Source organism: Pocillopora damicornis, chromosome 1 (genome assembly GCF_964200805.1).
Source record: "Pocillopora damicornis chromosome 1, jaPocDami1.2, whole genome shotgun sequence".
Lineage (NCBI taxonomy): Eukaryota > Metazoa > Cnidaria > Anthozoa > Scleractinia > Pocilloporidae > Pocillopora > Pocillopora damicornis.
The window spans coordinates 1,680,294-1,694,556 of NC_142670.1; the positions used below are offsets into that span (position 1 = coordinate 1,680,294).

Below are 14,263 nucleotides of genomic sequence, written 5' to 3' on the forward strand. Positions count from 1 at the left end.
CATTTTAAAGAACTTCCACCCCCGTGTTTTAATGTTTTATAGTTTTTGAATTTTTTTTTACAGAACAATGTTAACTTGAGTTCAGTAATCTTTAGCTTTGGATGGCAAAATTAGAGGTGAAATTTTCATTACAAACTTTATTCTGAGATTTTCGACAAATACCTAAGGAATCACAAATCTGTTATGATTTCCATCATTGAGAGATGGCGCATAAGAACTGAGTGGGTAATTTCCAGCTCCAATTTTTTTTTTTTTAATTTGACAAGCGGATAACCAGGATGTAAGTTTTAAGTGTTAGGTCGTTTCCATGTTTGCTAATGAATATTGCGGTGGTCGATATGAGATCTGAGTAGGCGACTCTCTCGTTTATTGATAAGGACACCTTTTTGGAACTCCGTCCACTGGGTATTACAACATGCTAACCAAATCGAACTTTCCTTGTTTTATTTATGCAAAACATTGTCCTAAGCTGTTAACCTTTGAGAACAAAATAACATCTCTCTGGGCTTATCTGAATCTAGTAATAAAAGCCTATCTCGCCGTAGACTTTTCTTTAGCTCAGTGGTGAAGCACAGAAGCGCCATATGAGGAGGTCTGGGCCTCAATTTTTATCGCAGGAAATTCTAATCTCTTTCTTTTCCCACGCACGCGACAAAACAAGTGATAACTCTGTCTATAAAGGCTCAGAATACTAAATGAAGATGATTTTTTTTTCAATTATGAATGGCGGCACGGAAGAACTATCAAAAGTAACGCCCATGCTTTTCGCAAAACGTTATTCCGCCTACAACAGCTTAAGAATCAGTTGGTCAAATAAACCATGTGATAATGGAAGATTGTATGAGTTTTAAATCAACAGACGTGACTTCCGTGAGATGACTTAGCGAGGTGTTGCAATAGATCAACGCCTATTCTGCCAGCACCACAAGAATACCAGCTTAAACCCGGAGAATTTCACACGCGTATATTCTTTTCAAGGTAAACTACAAAGGCTGCCTGGTGGCAATGATGATTCCATCTGGTAAACGTGTCGATAAGAAATTTTAAAAATTAATATGAAGAAAATTTAGTTTTGCAAATTGTGTACAACTCGACATAAGTAATAAGTACTGAAAAAAATGGATCGAAGTTAATGGCTTTTAGTTATCTTCAGAGATAATAACTTGTTATTTCAGGCCTCAGCCATGTCAGCTCTTAGCGAAATCGGTTGAAATTAGCTCTGTAGTCGTGAAATAGATGTGTAGATTTATCACTAGAGTGAAGAAAAAAAGGGTATCAGCGCAAGTTGATCCAGTTTCCACATAATTATCGAAGATCGCTCGTAATCGTAACAATTCTGTTAAGAAATCTCAGTTTCCGTGACAGGATTGGACAAGGACACACTAGGGATACATACACCACCAAATAATGACCCAAGTTGCAATGACGACAACGTCTTACGTCGTGATGAATTGTACTCTTCACGCGAATGATAACGTTAGTTACTGGATGTGTACTTTTTTTTTTCTCTGCTGTATTACACGATTATTCATTATTCAACAAAACAGTGGCTCCATTAAACTGAACAGGTTCATTATTTCTTTGTAGCTGTCGCGATTCATCGTGATTACACAAATGAAGAAAACACAAAATTTAAGCAGGCCTCGACGGGATTCCAACCCAGGCCTCGCAAACGTTAGTAAGGGTGCTACTACCAACTAAGCCACGAACCCTTATGTTGGGAACGAGGCAAATTTGACTACGTAGTTCACTGTACCATGCGTCCACGCGCCTACCTTCTCGTATCCTGAGATAAACTGACGAGCGAATGAAATTCGATTATTAGCATTGTGCAGTTCTTACGACAAGTTAGGAAACCACTTTTTTCTTCTTGCTGGTTCCTCTTTCACTGATTCAACTTAAATTACATGTTGCGAGCTACAAACAGATAACATAGACTCCTTCACTTAAAGGCTGACGAACAATACCGATTATTAGCACAATATTTTGTCTCCAACTCACCATTTTCTCGATGTAATCGGTGTAAAATAATGCCTTTGGGTTTCGAAGCTTTGTGGTAATCGAAGTCAAGTATTCTTGATGAAGCAAAACAAATATTAAAGGACATCTACGGAGACTTTCTTGTGTCGGCGAGAAGAGACTTTGAATCACTCATGAAAAACCAACGCACATACATGCCCTTTTTAAATATTGGCTGAGACAGCACAAATATTCCGGTACCTTAAGCAGGTACGCTCACTCTGAAAGCAGAACACATTTCAAAATATCCGTTAATAACATTTCTGTGGTTTAAAACTACAATTCTGGATCTTAAGGAACAAGGAAGTTGGATGGGGTTCCGCATTTTGTTAAGAGTTTTTTCTTATAAACGACCGTCAGTGTACGTAAATAACTCTGCTCAAAATCAAAAACAACATTAAAAATATCTTTGTGATGTATTTGTGGTTCGTAACTACGATTTTAGATCTCAAGGAACTCGGAAGTCGTTAAGAGTTAAAGATTCTGTGAAGAGTCTTCGAAGCGGAAGACATTCCATTGAAGAAATTATCAGAGCAGAATTAGGAGTGCATCTTGCACGAGTAACTACCTGATTGCAGGACTTAAAAGGAAAGCATTTCCTCTGTACCTTACTGGAGAGGCAACCATTTTTAAGCTCGACTTAAGAATGCGTTTTAGAGACTCAACGACGACTTGCGAAACTCGCGTCCCGCAGGTAACGAATAAGAGATGAAACACGTACAACAGACAGTCAAAATGTTGTTTTGACTTTGAAGTGCTCTATTGTAAATACAGCTTTAACATACATTCTAAGACTCGAATCTCTTAGCTTTTAAAAAAACCCGTCATGAAAAGACATTGCCAACATAGATGTCGTATATTATATATTGGATATGTATTGTTCGAGGATAACTGTTATGTTGTGCGATTCTTGTAGATAGCACAGATATAAAATGAGTTTTAAAAGCTCTCTTGAATTATGCAAAAAAAAGTCATGTGCAAGTCTCTGAAACTATATTGAAATAAGCAGCATTCATCACTTCAGAGGGCAATAAGCGTTTTAAAATGAAATCAAAACTTAATAAATTTGTTCCTGTTTATTAATACGGTATGCTTATTTTGGGGCATTTTAAATAGTGTGGTCTCGTCTCGTCGGCCGAAAAACGTCGGTTGCTTTGATAAGCTAGAACTTCCGTATAAATGAAAAAAATTATTTAATGTGTAATTAAAATATCTTTCGTCGGTTACGGAACACTGATATCTATTAATCGTAGCTAGGTCTTTCCACCTCTAGAAACTTCATAAATTGCTCTATAACTTGATAAACCATGGTTTGGAAGGATAATGCACTTTGAAAATTTTTGTTGTCGGCTTTCTTGACAAATTGATTTTCTCTGACAAGAGTTTATGATTGTACAATTTTGTCCCTGATCATGCTGAGAGCTTTTGCAATGATTCCAAACAAAGAAAGGCTGACACTTTGTTTGATTTCAATCATAATCTCATGTCTCCGATCATGCTGAGAGCTTTTACAGTGATTCCAAATAAAAAGGACCGGAATTTTGTTTGATGTCAATCTTTCCAGCTGAAGTTCTGGCTTTTTTTTTTTTCTTCTTTTTTCTGCAATCGATCTCTGCAGTTCTCTCCCCCGACTTTTTCCCATTATTGTCTATTCTCTTTGTCGCCTGTTACGCTGAAGCAAACACAGAGGTTGATCCTTTCACTCCACCCAAGATCTAAGTCTTAATTCTCCTTACTGTCTCCCGTACCTCTCTTTAAGTCATGTTCTGAGAATTTGGTTTTAAATCAAACAATATCCCTTGAATGATGCTACAGTTTTTTACTCACAACGTTTCTGCATCATAATTCATTGATATGGGAGAAATTACTTATTGCTCACCAGAGGGAGTGGAAAAACAATGTAGTCATCTCGGATGGGTGAACAGAGCCGGCAAACTTCCTCGGAAAATGAATCTTTCAGAACAAGCATCAAGGCTACGACTTAAAAAGGTGCATGTTTACTAAATAAAGCTGTGAAAGAATCCAAACAACAAAACCACTCTAAATGTTTAATTTTTGTACGTTTTTTTTTTTTAATCATTTAGGTATCTGATTGAAGAGAGTTGTCTAAAATGTCTTGAACAGACTAATTAGTGCCGATAGGGCGTACTAATACTCGTCACGGTCAAAACGATCATTACAGCACAGTTGGTGGTCCCACTATGCAATATCAATATTTATTCTCTGACGACAGAAGGCAATATAGCTAATTATTTTGTTTGTTGTCTCTTTGTCATACGCAGCAATTTTTAATCAATTTGAGCCGTGACCTCAGCTATGAAAACTTATTGACGTCAATATTGTTGTGTTCAAATGTTTAAGTAGTGTAAAAAGAGCAAAATCATTATGACCTATGACAATAACTGTTCTAATTTTTAAATTGTGTCTGGGCGTCTGGCTTTTGAGTGATGCAGACTGGCGCATTTTCAATATTGAATTTTGTTGGTTCTGTTTATTCGCCGTGACTCAGCTCTTTCAAATTTCATGAATGTCGGAAAATCTCACGATTTTCGTCCTAATCAGACATTAGGAATCTTGAAAAAAAAACAAAAACAACGACCAAATTAAGCTGTAATCATGCAAGACTTGTTTGTTCACAAATTGTAATTATTCTAATAGCAATAAGAAATAATATAACAATCCATAGGGCTGGCCCTTCAATTGATAGGGTAACAAAGGGGAATGTGTGGGGGGCTTGATACCGTTTCACGTACGAATTTTATAACACGCGTCACGTGTACTTTAAACAGTATTTCGCAGGTCACGAATTGTAAAATACACGTGAATCTTGCCTTTCTGTAAAATTCACGTGTCCCATCTTAATTTTGGACTGGATCACGCGTCGCTTATGAACTCTTTGTCATTCTCCTTTAAATCACCTTATAATATCGAAAAAAAAATGTTGTAAATATATATTGTGTAAATAGTGTTAGAATGCTTGAGTCAAAACAGTTGTTGTTCTTTCTGCTAAATCATTAAGCTTTCTCGTTAAACTTGTAACTTAAAATCAATATTAAACTTAAAAATATGTAAGATATTTTGTCTGAAAATGAGGCTCTACAATATCATGAGCCTTAAAAAGTATTTATAGAATTTTGAGGCTTTGAGTTCAATGTAATATGACTTTTTCGTAGACAAAATTTACTGGAACAGTCCTCGTCAGCGATTTTAGAGATGAAAGAAAATTAAGGTCGCACCATATACGAAATTAAAAGAAAATAAAAATTAGGAGGAAAAAAAAGGCGAAAACACGATCTATCAAGAAAATAAAGTTTCAAACAGTCCGAGAAGGAGAATTGGGGCTTCTTAATATCACAAGCTTATAGAAGTATTTTAAAATGGCTTCCAGTTTAAAATGATATGACATTTAACTTAAATATGATAAATTCTACTGCAGTTCGTTAGTGGTTAGCTCATGTTGTAGAGCGCCGGACTGCCGCGCGAGAGGTCGAGGGTTGAACCAACACACAGGGTTTTAAAATAACTGAGGATAATGTTATTCCTTTACCATGGCATCTGCAAATGGTTAGACATTTTAATCTTCTCCGATGGAAACGATAAACCGTTAGAGAACCCATTCATTTCTCGCAAACGGTAGAGAAGAAATCCACCGAAAATCGCAAATACATACAAAATTGATTAAACTGTAACCTTGTACCACATTACTTTAATCAAGATCTTATACTGCGTGGTTATACTAATTCGCTCTAGGGGGTTATTTTTCAAGAAGCCTACGGCAGTGTCTGGGAGGTAATGATCCACTTAGACTTAGACTGATGTTATGACGCGTGACGTAACACATCCAAGCATGAGGTAATCATCCTATATTCAGCCTAATCTTTATCACGGCGTCGTGCCTGAAGAACAAAGAGTGTTAAATCCCATCTCAGACGAAAATGTTACCTTCGCAAGTTCCAATATTTCTTTTTTTTTCGTGCGAGTAAGAATCAAACCTTCTCAATCTCCTTGCTCACGTAAATGAAACCTAAACAAACATCATCAATGTCGTTGTACTTATAAAATATTTTTTGTTTGAAATGGGTTCACCAAGAGTATTATCTTTTCTGAGGTTTTTATTCGGGTGAACAGAAAAATATATACATATACACTTAGGGTCCCAGCTCCAAAAATATGGAGGACGACATCTTGATTTCTGCGCATGTCTGGGATTGCACAGTTCATTTAATGGCCATATAAGGCAAATTGAATCTAGTTTGGCTTACAAGTGGCTCGAAAATGGCTCAATATTTTGAAAAGCTTTGTTGCCGGCGAGAATCCAAGTAAAAAGTTTAACCTGGTTTTTAAGAGTTTTAGCTATGAAACGCAAATAATTTTCAATTCTTTGCCTGTTCTTTTTCGCAAAAATACAGAGACATCAGGATATTATAAACATAATATCTTGGCAATATTTTTTGAGTGGGTGTGAAAATACTGACGTAATGTAGAGACAGAAAAAGCAAGAATTTAATTGCAGTCTTTCGAGAAATATGTCAAAACAGAAAACTGATGATATCTTTCGCAATTCGTGGTATCTCTGCTTTTAAAAGAGACATCGATGGAAAGCCGGGCACGTATGTGACAACAAAATGTTTGTTTTATATTTCTGAAGCAACAAAACGAAGATTTCCGTTTGGAAATTAGGAGAAAATTTGCAGCTGTGCACTGATTTGAATAAACTGTTTACCACATAATATTTTGATAACGCTCAAATGGCACATTATTCGCTTATTAACTTTGCCTATCTGTCGAGTAACTCAATCAAAAATTTCAATTTTGAATGGGTTACAACCAGTGCAGAAAATTCGAGAATTGCACCAAAACGTGTTTCTCCTAATTAGTATGCACCAAAAAAAAATCAATATCCTCTTTAAGGATGCCGGAAAAAATCATTTTCGGGCGAGATGCCGCCAGAAAGGAACAAAAGCGGAGTCGACGTTGTTCTGAAAATTAGTCTTCAACATGAATACAGTGATTTGAATAAGGATGTTGTCACTCAGAACCTTTTAAAACTCTTCAGTCTTGCAAATCTCCACCAGTTGGTGGAGGAAACTCTATGATCAAAGAGCAAATTAAACTCATTGTTAGTTGGGTTAAATTTGATGATTTCACTTTGACACGAAAACTCAAAATTTAACCATACATCAATCACTTGTGGGTGAATTTGGCGCTCGTTCAACATCAGCAAGAAAGGGTTATCTGATACGCAAAAAAGCTGAGCGATAATATCATGGATTTTGACGAAACATCAGAAGAAGCTGTCACAACGATTTCTATGATAAAAAACATGACTTCCACCCAAAGAAGGCTGTCTGGTTTGAAGCCATCCTCAGTACTACCTCTGCGAAGTTCACCTAACAGATTTGACGCCAGGCGAGGAAGCCCAAGGCCCCTGAGTAACCACGAGAAGTTTTGTGTTAAGCCAACAAAGGTCTCCAATCCCTCCTGGCAAAGCATTGGGGTAACTTTGGCAAGCAAAGAGTTCAAAAGAGGACTTGAGCGCAAAAAAGTAAGGCAAAGTAAGAGTGAAATGATCGTTGATGACTCCAATACACGCATCATTCCACGAAGTACAGATTTACCTCAAAGGGACAACGCGCGGTTGGCAGTCTTGAAATCAATTCTTTCCAAAGAAGGTGATGCCACATACAAATCAGCCGACACTGTCCCGGAGAAATTTTCCTCCGCCTCGAAAAATTCGAGAAAAAAGCCTCATCCAACATTCCCAGCGGCAAAAGAGGGCACATTTTATCCACTGCCTTTACTGTCAGTCGTGAAAATCAATCCAATTCATCGCCAAGCATTTCTTCCGAAGAGCAAAGTGACACCTTGCCAAATGAAATACTTCACTGATGCAGGACCTCCACGGCGCCTTCCCACCCGTCACTCTTCAGTTTACGATTTACGTCAAATGAAACAGGAATAGTGATTTTTAACACATAATAATTGTGCATACCTTGCAACATCGCTAAGAACAAACTATCATGATTTTGTAAATTCACACAGTATTGTATCTCATGGATAAAATCGCATGTAATTCGGGAGAGAAGTGGCAAGTAAAAGTGTTATATTCAAACACTTCTGGTACTGGTTACTGAAACTTTTTTCTGCAGGCAAACACAGCTAAAAGTGTTGAAATTTTAGGAGAAACCGATTCGTTATCGCACTTCAAGGTGCCACAAATTAGCTGAATCTTTATGTTAGAATCGTTTTAAAAATAAATGGAAAAACATTTTGAGATGTTAACTCATATTTGAGGCAATTCAATAAAAGATTTTGCACCGTAAATAAACTCAAACCATGAGTTACTGAATGCGACTCCTTTTCCTATCATTTATTTGATGCTGTTGGCTAAAAATATCATTTAATACCATGTTCAACTCAAAAATTCTCGATGAAAATTAACAATTTTCGGTGCGAGTACGCGCGGCATCTGAAATCCTTTTTCGTATTTGAATTAGCAAAGTAATTAAAAAAACTGATTTCATTACATTGATAAATCCCAGATTAATCAGAGCTTTGCATTGCGCAGTACAACAAAAAAAACATCAACAATGTGATAAATGCGCTTCAGATCAAAATGCAGTCGGTACGTTTAAATTTGTTCCTGAAAAAAAATCATCATGCAATTTAACAATAAATATTCTTTAAAATAGATAATTTGACTGTCGCTACACTGAAGGAAACCCAAGTTTTATAAGGCCACCGAGTTATGAAAGTGTCAGATGGTACGGTAATATTTCAAATCTTTGAACATTGGAGGGATTGCGACCGGCCTGACTGGGAAAATTAGAAAGGTCCGTGCACACAACTGGAATGTTTTGAAATGGGTTTTTTCGGTTTGATTTCTCTGAGTCTCACACGATGCGCCGCTTCTGTCGAACAGTACTATTCCTAATACTAAGATCCTGTTTATTAACGTTTCTAATACAGGGGTTTCGATAACTTTTTCCACACGCAGCTGCTGATCGTGCAGTAGGCTGCTGTGCCGTGGGGCCAAACTCTGTCAAACACGGGAGCCTGCTCGACGGTTTAAGAGACAGCGGAGAGTAGGCGATAACCGGCTTCACCAATACAGGGGTTCCATTTTAAAACGAAAACCCCTGTATTGGTGAATTTAATCGGTCGTTCGGAACCGTTTCATTTTTCACTTACATAATGCTTTTCTTGAAAAGCATATCACAAATCAGTATTAAAAATGCGCAGGTGTTTTTAACTGATGTTACCGCCAACCTCGTTTCCAGATTCCATCTCCTTTCCCACTCAAGAGGGGAAGAGGGGCAAGAATAAAAGAGAACTGGAAACAAAGGTTTTCGTCGTCATCAGCCAATGAGGACTCAAAGTAAAAATAGGTCCGCAATGCGTACTTGTGTGGGATTTTATTGACAAAGTGTTTGAAAGGGGTTTTTGAGCGGAAGCAAACCTGTCGCTCACTGTGAGTCAACTGTACTACAGGGGTGATATTAGGCCTGGAATCAACAGTCTGAATAGTAATTTTTGTGTGGGAATTATTTGAACAAACACAGATTCACAGGAGGGATCTGGGGTATTAACTTTTCCTTTTATCAAGCAATATGCCTTTCCTTCCCTCCCTGGAAGCTTTTTGGCGTGTTTTTGAACGTTTGGTAATCGTCTTCAACAAATAAATTACCTCTTGGTGGCTTAGGCTATTTATTTGTTTATATACTTAAATACTTGGAGCAGTAAATATTTTCGTAACAGTCATTGAAAAAAAATTGAAAAAATTTCTGCTACTACTTTTTAACTCGTGGATACACGATAGCGTAGAAACGAGTTCTTGTGGGCGCTCTGCGATATGCAAATTAGCGTGGACTCTTCGTAATTAGTCGTAATTAGTCGGCTTCGAACTCGACATCTATCGTTCCGAAGAAGTAAGTCCAAAGTCGTGGCGCTATTATGATTGCACTGATCGTTGCGATATTTATTGTCTTTACACGCCTGTTTCGACATTTACTATATTGAAATGGACTTCAAATGTTTCAGATTAGTGCTATGATCAACTTAAAAACCAAATTTGAAGCGTCTTCGAATCGTCCATGCGCTGAACATAACGAGGACCAGCGAGAATCACGAAGAGTTTGTGAGTGACAGCAAGCTGTTGACACAGAAATTCCCACGGAAACATGTACACATGACATAAAAAAAATGGTAATTTGCAGCATTATTTCTTTCTACGCCAATTTGGGTCTTTCCGTTGTAATCGTTTCGTTTTGTTATTCTTCTATGCAAGCGTGACTGTTTTGATGGTAAGAATGAAAGATGATCGCTTTCCACAAGTCGTTGCCGAGCACGTGACTATAATCTGGCCGGTGTTGTTTTGATCACTTGACAATCTTTTTCGCTGAAAATACAGGACGACTTCCTATTTCAAGGAATGTTTTTCCAATTAATTTCTATCGCATCGGTGTAAAAAAGTACAGGTATATCGGTGTTCTGAAAAACAAAAGGGAAATTCAAAACTACGAGAAATTGCGAGTAATCGGCCTCTTGTACTACACGCGGGTTTTTTTGGTGTAACATGCGTGTGTTTCCCGTAAGTTACAAGCACTTTACGCACGTGGGAATGCTGCAATCACGAATTTTATATTACGTGAAAGTCACGCATGTGGTTGTTTGCTCACTTCACTAATATGTTTGTTTGCTTGTTGTTGTTTTTTTGGTATCCTGGAGTATTTCAGGAGGGGTTGCAGACTTAACTGTGGAATAATTGTTTAATGCAGGGTTGTCAATAAAGGTTGCAGTTAGAAATTAGCCAAGATGCTAAAGGAGCTGCCTTGAAATTTCAGGACTGTGTGTTATGTAGTTTATTTTTGTCTTTTGTAAATGGTTGTTGCTGGACAACTCTTAGAAAGATGACTTCAAACTTAATTTTAAAAGGCCTGTTCTGGTACCAAATGAATAAGCAGCATTTCCTTATTAATAGTTTTGCAAGTTTCTCATTACAAATTCCTCTGAAAAAAGAGAAACAACTCTTTTCATAACTATTTACTGCTTTCTTTTGTTGCTCTCTTAACTTAAAAACAATGTACATCATGATAAAGTAATTTGTTATAGGACACCGTGAAATGAGGCCCAAACAGCTTTATGATCTGTGAAATGTGTTTCTAAAACACCTGCTTGTATATCAATGTTAGATATATTTGTATATATATGATCAATTACTGTGTTGTTGTCAGTTGTATAAGTTGATATGAACTGTTTGTAGTGGTTATCCCTCACTAGTAAATTATACAAAGGTCTTCTGTCTGTTTCAACAAGCCAATTTATATCAAAGTCTCTAGTAATGATATTGTTGTCTGGTGAAATGTTATTTAATACCTCAGTTATTGCTTCATAAAGTTGTCTTACAGGCACGTTTGGGGAGTGATATATCCCTATGATTGTCCAATCCTCAAACCTTGCTGACTTAATTACTGTTATTTCAACACCATGTATATTGTGACAATAGGGGTATCCAGGTAAGTATGGGATTTTACTGTACACAGCTGTACCACCATAAGACCTTGATCCATTGCTGGAATTAAGGTTATCATTACGGAAGAGAACATAACCAGCAATGTCATACATGTCTTTATTATCTTGAGAATTAAATCTTCTTTCTTTGAAAATATTGATATCAGCACTTAGATAAATTAAGTCTTTACGTATATCTTCTATGTGTTTGTGAAGAGACCTTACATTAAGATAACACAGTTTAAGAAGGGAAAATGTTATGTCATGGAGAGGGAGGTGCAAAGCTTAAGTTTTGCAGTTGTTCTTAATCTCTCCATCTGGATTAACAGCAATCTTGCTTTCACACAAATCAGAAATATATAGGCCTTCTATAGCAGTCACTCTACCGAGTCCCATATAATGTATGTGTGGAATAGTATTTCTGGTACTAAAATCCACAACAATTCTACTGTCAGTATCACCTTGTGACCTGTGAATTGTTTTTGCTGCTGCAGGACGCAGTGGAAATTGTTTTCTAACAACTTGTGCTGTTCTGTTTCCACCTACCGCAAACTGTGTAGTCACAGGGTTTACTGGGGTCCATGTGTTTAATTCAATGTACATACAAATGTCTTTTTTCATTCCTTGTTTTCTGACCTACATCTGAGTGGTCAAATTGTTCCCATACAATACCAGATGGTTTGGTTTGTTGATGTAACTGAACTAGTTTAACAACATTTCCAGCACCATTTGTCATGCCATCTTCTGTTCGTACATTCATGACAAGGTGTGTTCTTTCACCCTCAGCCAGAAAAAGGGTTGAGGCTAACTGTTTTGTTTTTCTTGGATCATTGGGTATCTGTCTTAGTATTTTGTTTCTTAGCTCTGGAGAGATAGCTCCAATAACACTATCTTGAGCATTTATTGTGAATTTGTTTCCTGTGGCTGCATTATGGGCCCTTTGTTTAAATTCATCTACTTTAGCATTCTGTATAAATAGGTGAGCTGCATCTATTGGGTTGTTGATGTCTTCTTGTATAGCTCTCTTTAAGTTTTGCAATGTCAGCTACTGTGTTTACCTTTACGCAACCTATTAAGTAATTCTACAAACAATTTGCTGTCTCTTTGACCCATGATTTCATTAAGTTCAAACATTTTAAAGTGTTTATGCCATAAACTGGGAGAAAGAACAGCATAAATCTACATTTTTGAGGTCTTTGAAAATATAAGCATCCATAACAGATTCTAATTGGAATAAGTCACCAATAGCAATTATGCTCACATCTCCAAAATCCTCTCTACAGCCTTTTATATCTTTAAGCCTATTGTTTAGCTGTATTGCAAACATATCATTTCCTACCATTGAGATTTCATCAACAAAAATCAATTGACTTCTCAAAGTGTTTAGTCTACTTGAATCAAGCTGTTTGTAATTTCTAAGTGATTGATTAGCAGGAATGGCCAGAGTGCTATGAAGAGTGTCACCCTTAAGCTTTACCAGTTAGAGCTAATAGTATAACTATGATCTGATGAAAATCATCACCAGCTCTAGTGTTATAATACTTAAGCACCGCCTGATACAAAGCTTTTGTTAAATGCGATTTGCCAACACCAGCCCCTCCACTGAGGAAGCAGTAGAAAGGGGTTTCTGAGGTTTTAATCTGATGTAAAATGTGTTTAAAAAATTCTTTTTGCTCTTTATTTGGTGTCTGGACCATTTGATGAAAATCAAAATCAGGTAATTCATACAATATCAGTGGTTCATTATTCAGCGATGTTGATGAAATGTTGAGATCATCAAAGAGGTCATAGTTTTCACTAAAATCAGGAAGTAAATCTTCATGAGATCCAATCCTTGAACGGAATTGGTCAATGGAGATCCCCATATTTACTTGTGTGCTTGAGCGAGCAACAACAAAAATCCAACTAACTAGAAACTCAGTTTATTAAAATAGATAACACTCTTGACAGTTCAAGGCAAACAATAGTTTCTTTCAGTTTGTGACACTTTGAGACACTCGTGAGACATTTTGAGACACTAGTGAGACACTTTGAGACACCCTGAGACTCTTTGAAGCGCAACCCGCACAAATACATTCAAGCCGACAAATGTTGGCTTGCGAGAGTACAATGACTCCTTTCAATCTGACACAACCCGCACCGAAGGTCCAAGCCGATAAATGTTGGCTTGTGAAAGCGTAAAAGCTCCTGTGCAACCTGCACTGAACACAAGCCGCGTTTCAGCGTGTTGACTTACGTGAAAAAATCTTTTGTTATAGACACCTGAAGAAATAACGAAACAAACGCCTCAGATTATGAAAGAAAGAACACAAACCAGGTGTACAAACGTAATCGCCTTTCGTGAGAGCTTAATCGTGAAGCTCCCACAACAAAATTGAAAAGTTAAAGCACGCAAAGAACCCGTGAAAATATGAAATGACTTATCCTTACCTTGGAAACAAAAATCCCCAAGAAACAAACATGAAATTCCGAAAAAGTTCTCCAAAACCCAACGACTGAGAAGAGAAATGGCCGCCGTACAATACACTATGAAAAAACGCCGACTGGAATCCAGTCTTCACGGCTCACTGAACGCAAATAGAAACCACGTGACAAGCACTTCTCTCTCGTGGACAAATAAATAAAGAAATAAATTTCGCGGTCGTTAACTAAGTGTGGGAAATCCCACACAAAAACAGGCAAACCGTGACACGGTTGGATTTTCGTTTGGCGTCTGATTGGTTTAGAGGATGAC

At 37.2% G+C, this 14,263-nt stretch overlaps 1 long non-coding RNA gene across 1 annotated transcript; it reads right to left on the reverse strand.

Moving 5' to 3' along the window:
• Positions 1 to 13,435: 13,435 nt before the first annotated feature.
• On the reverse strand, positions 13,436 to 14,085 carry LOC149051248 (uncharacterized). Its single transcript, XR_016184169.1, has 2 exons — positions 13,960 to 14,085; positions 13,436 to 13,791 (listed from the first exon to the last, which is right to left on the reverse strand). It is a non-coding gene; the product is annotated as an uncharacterized LOC149051248 (long non-coding RNA).
• Between the last annotated feature and the right edge of the window lie 178 nt (positions 14,086 to 14,263).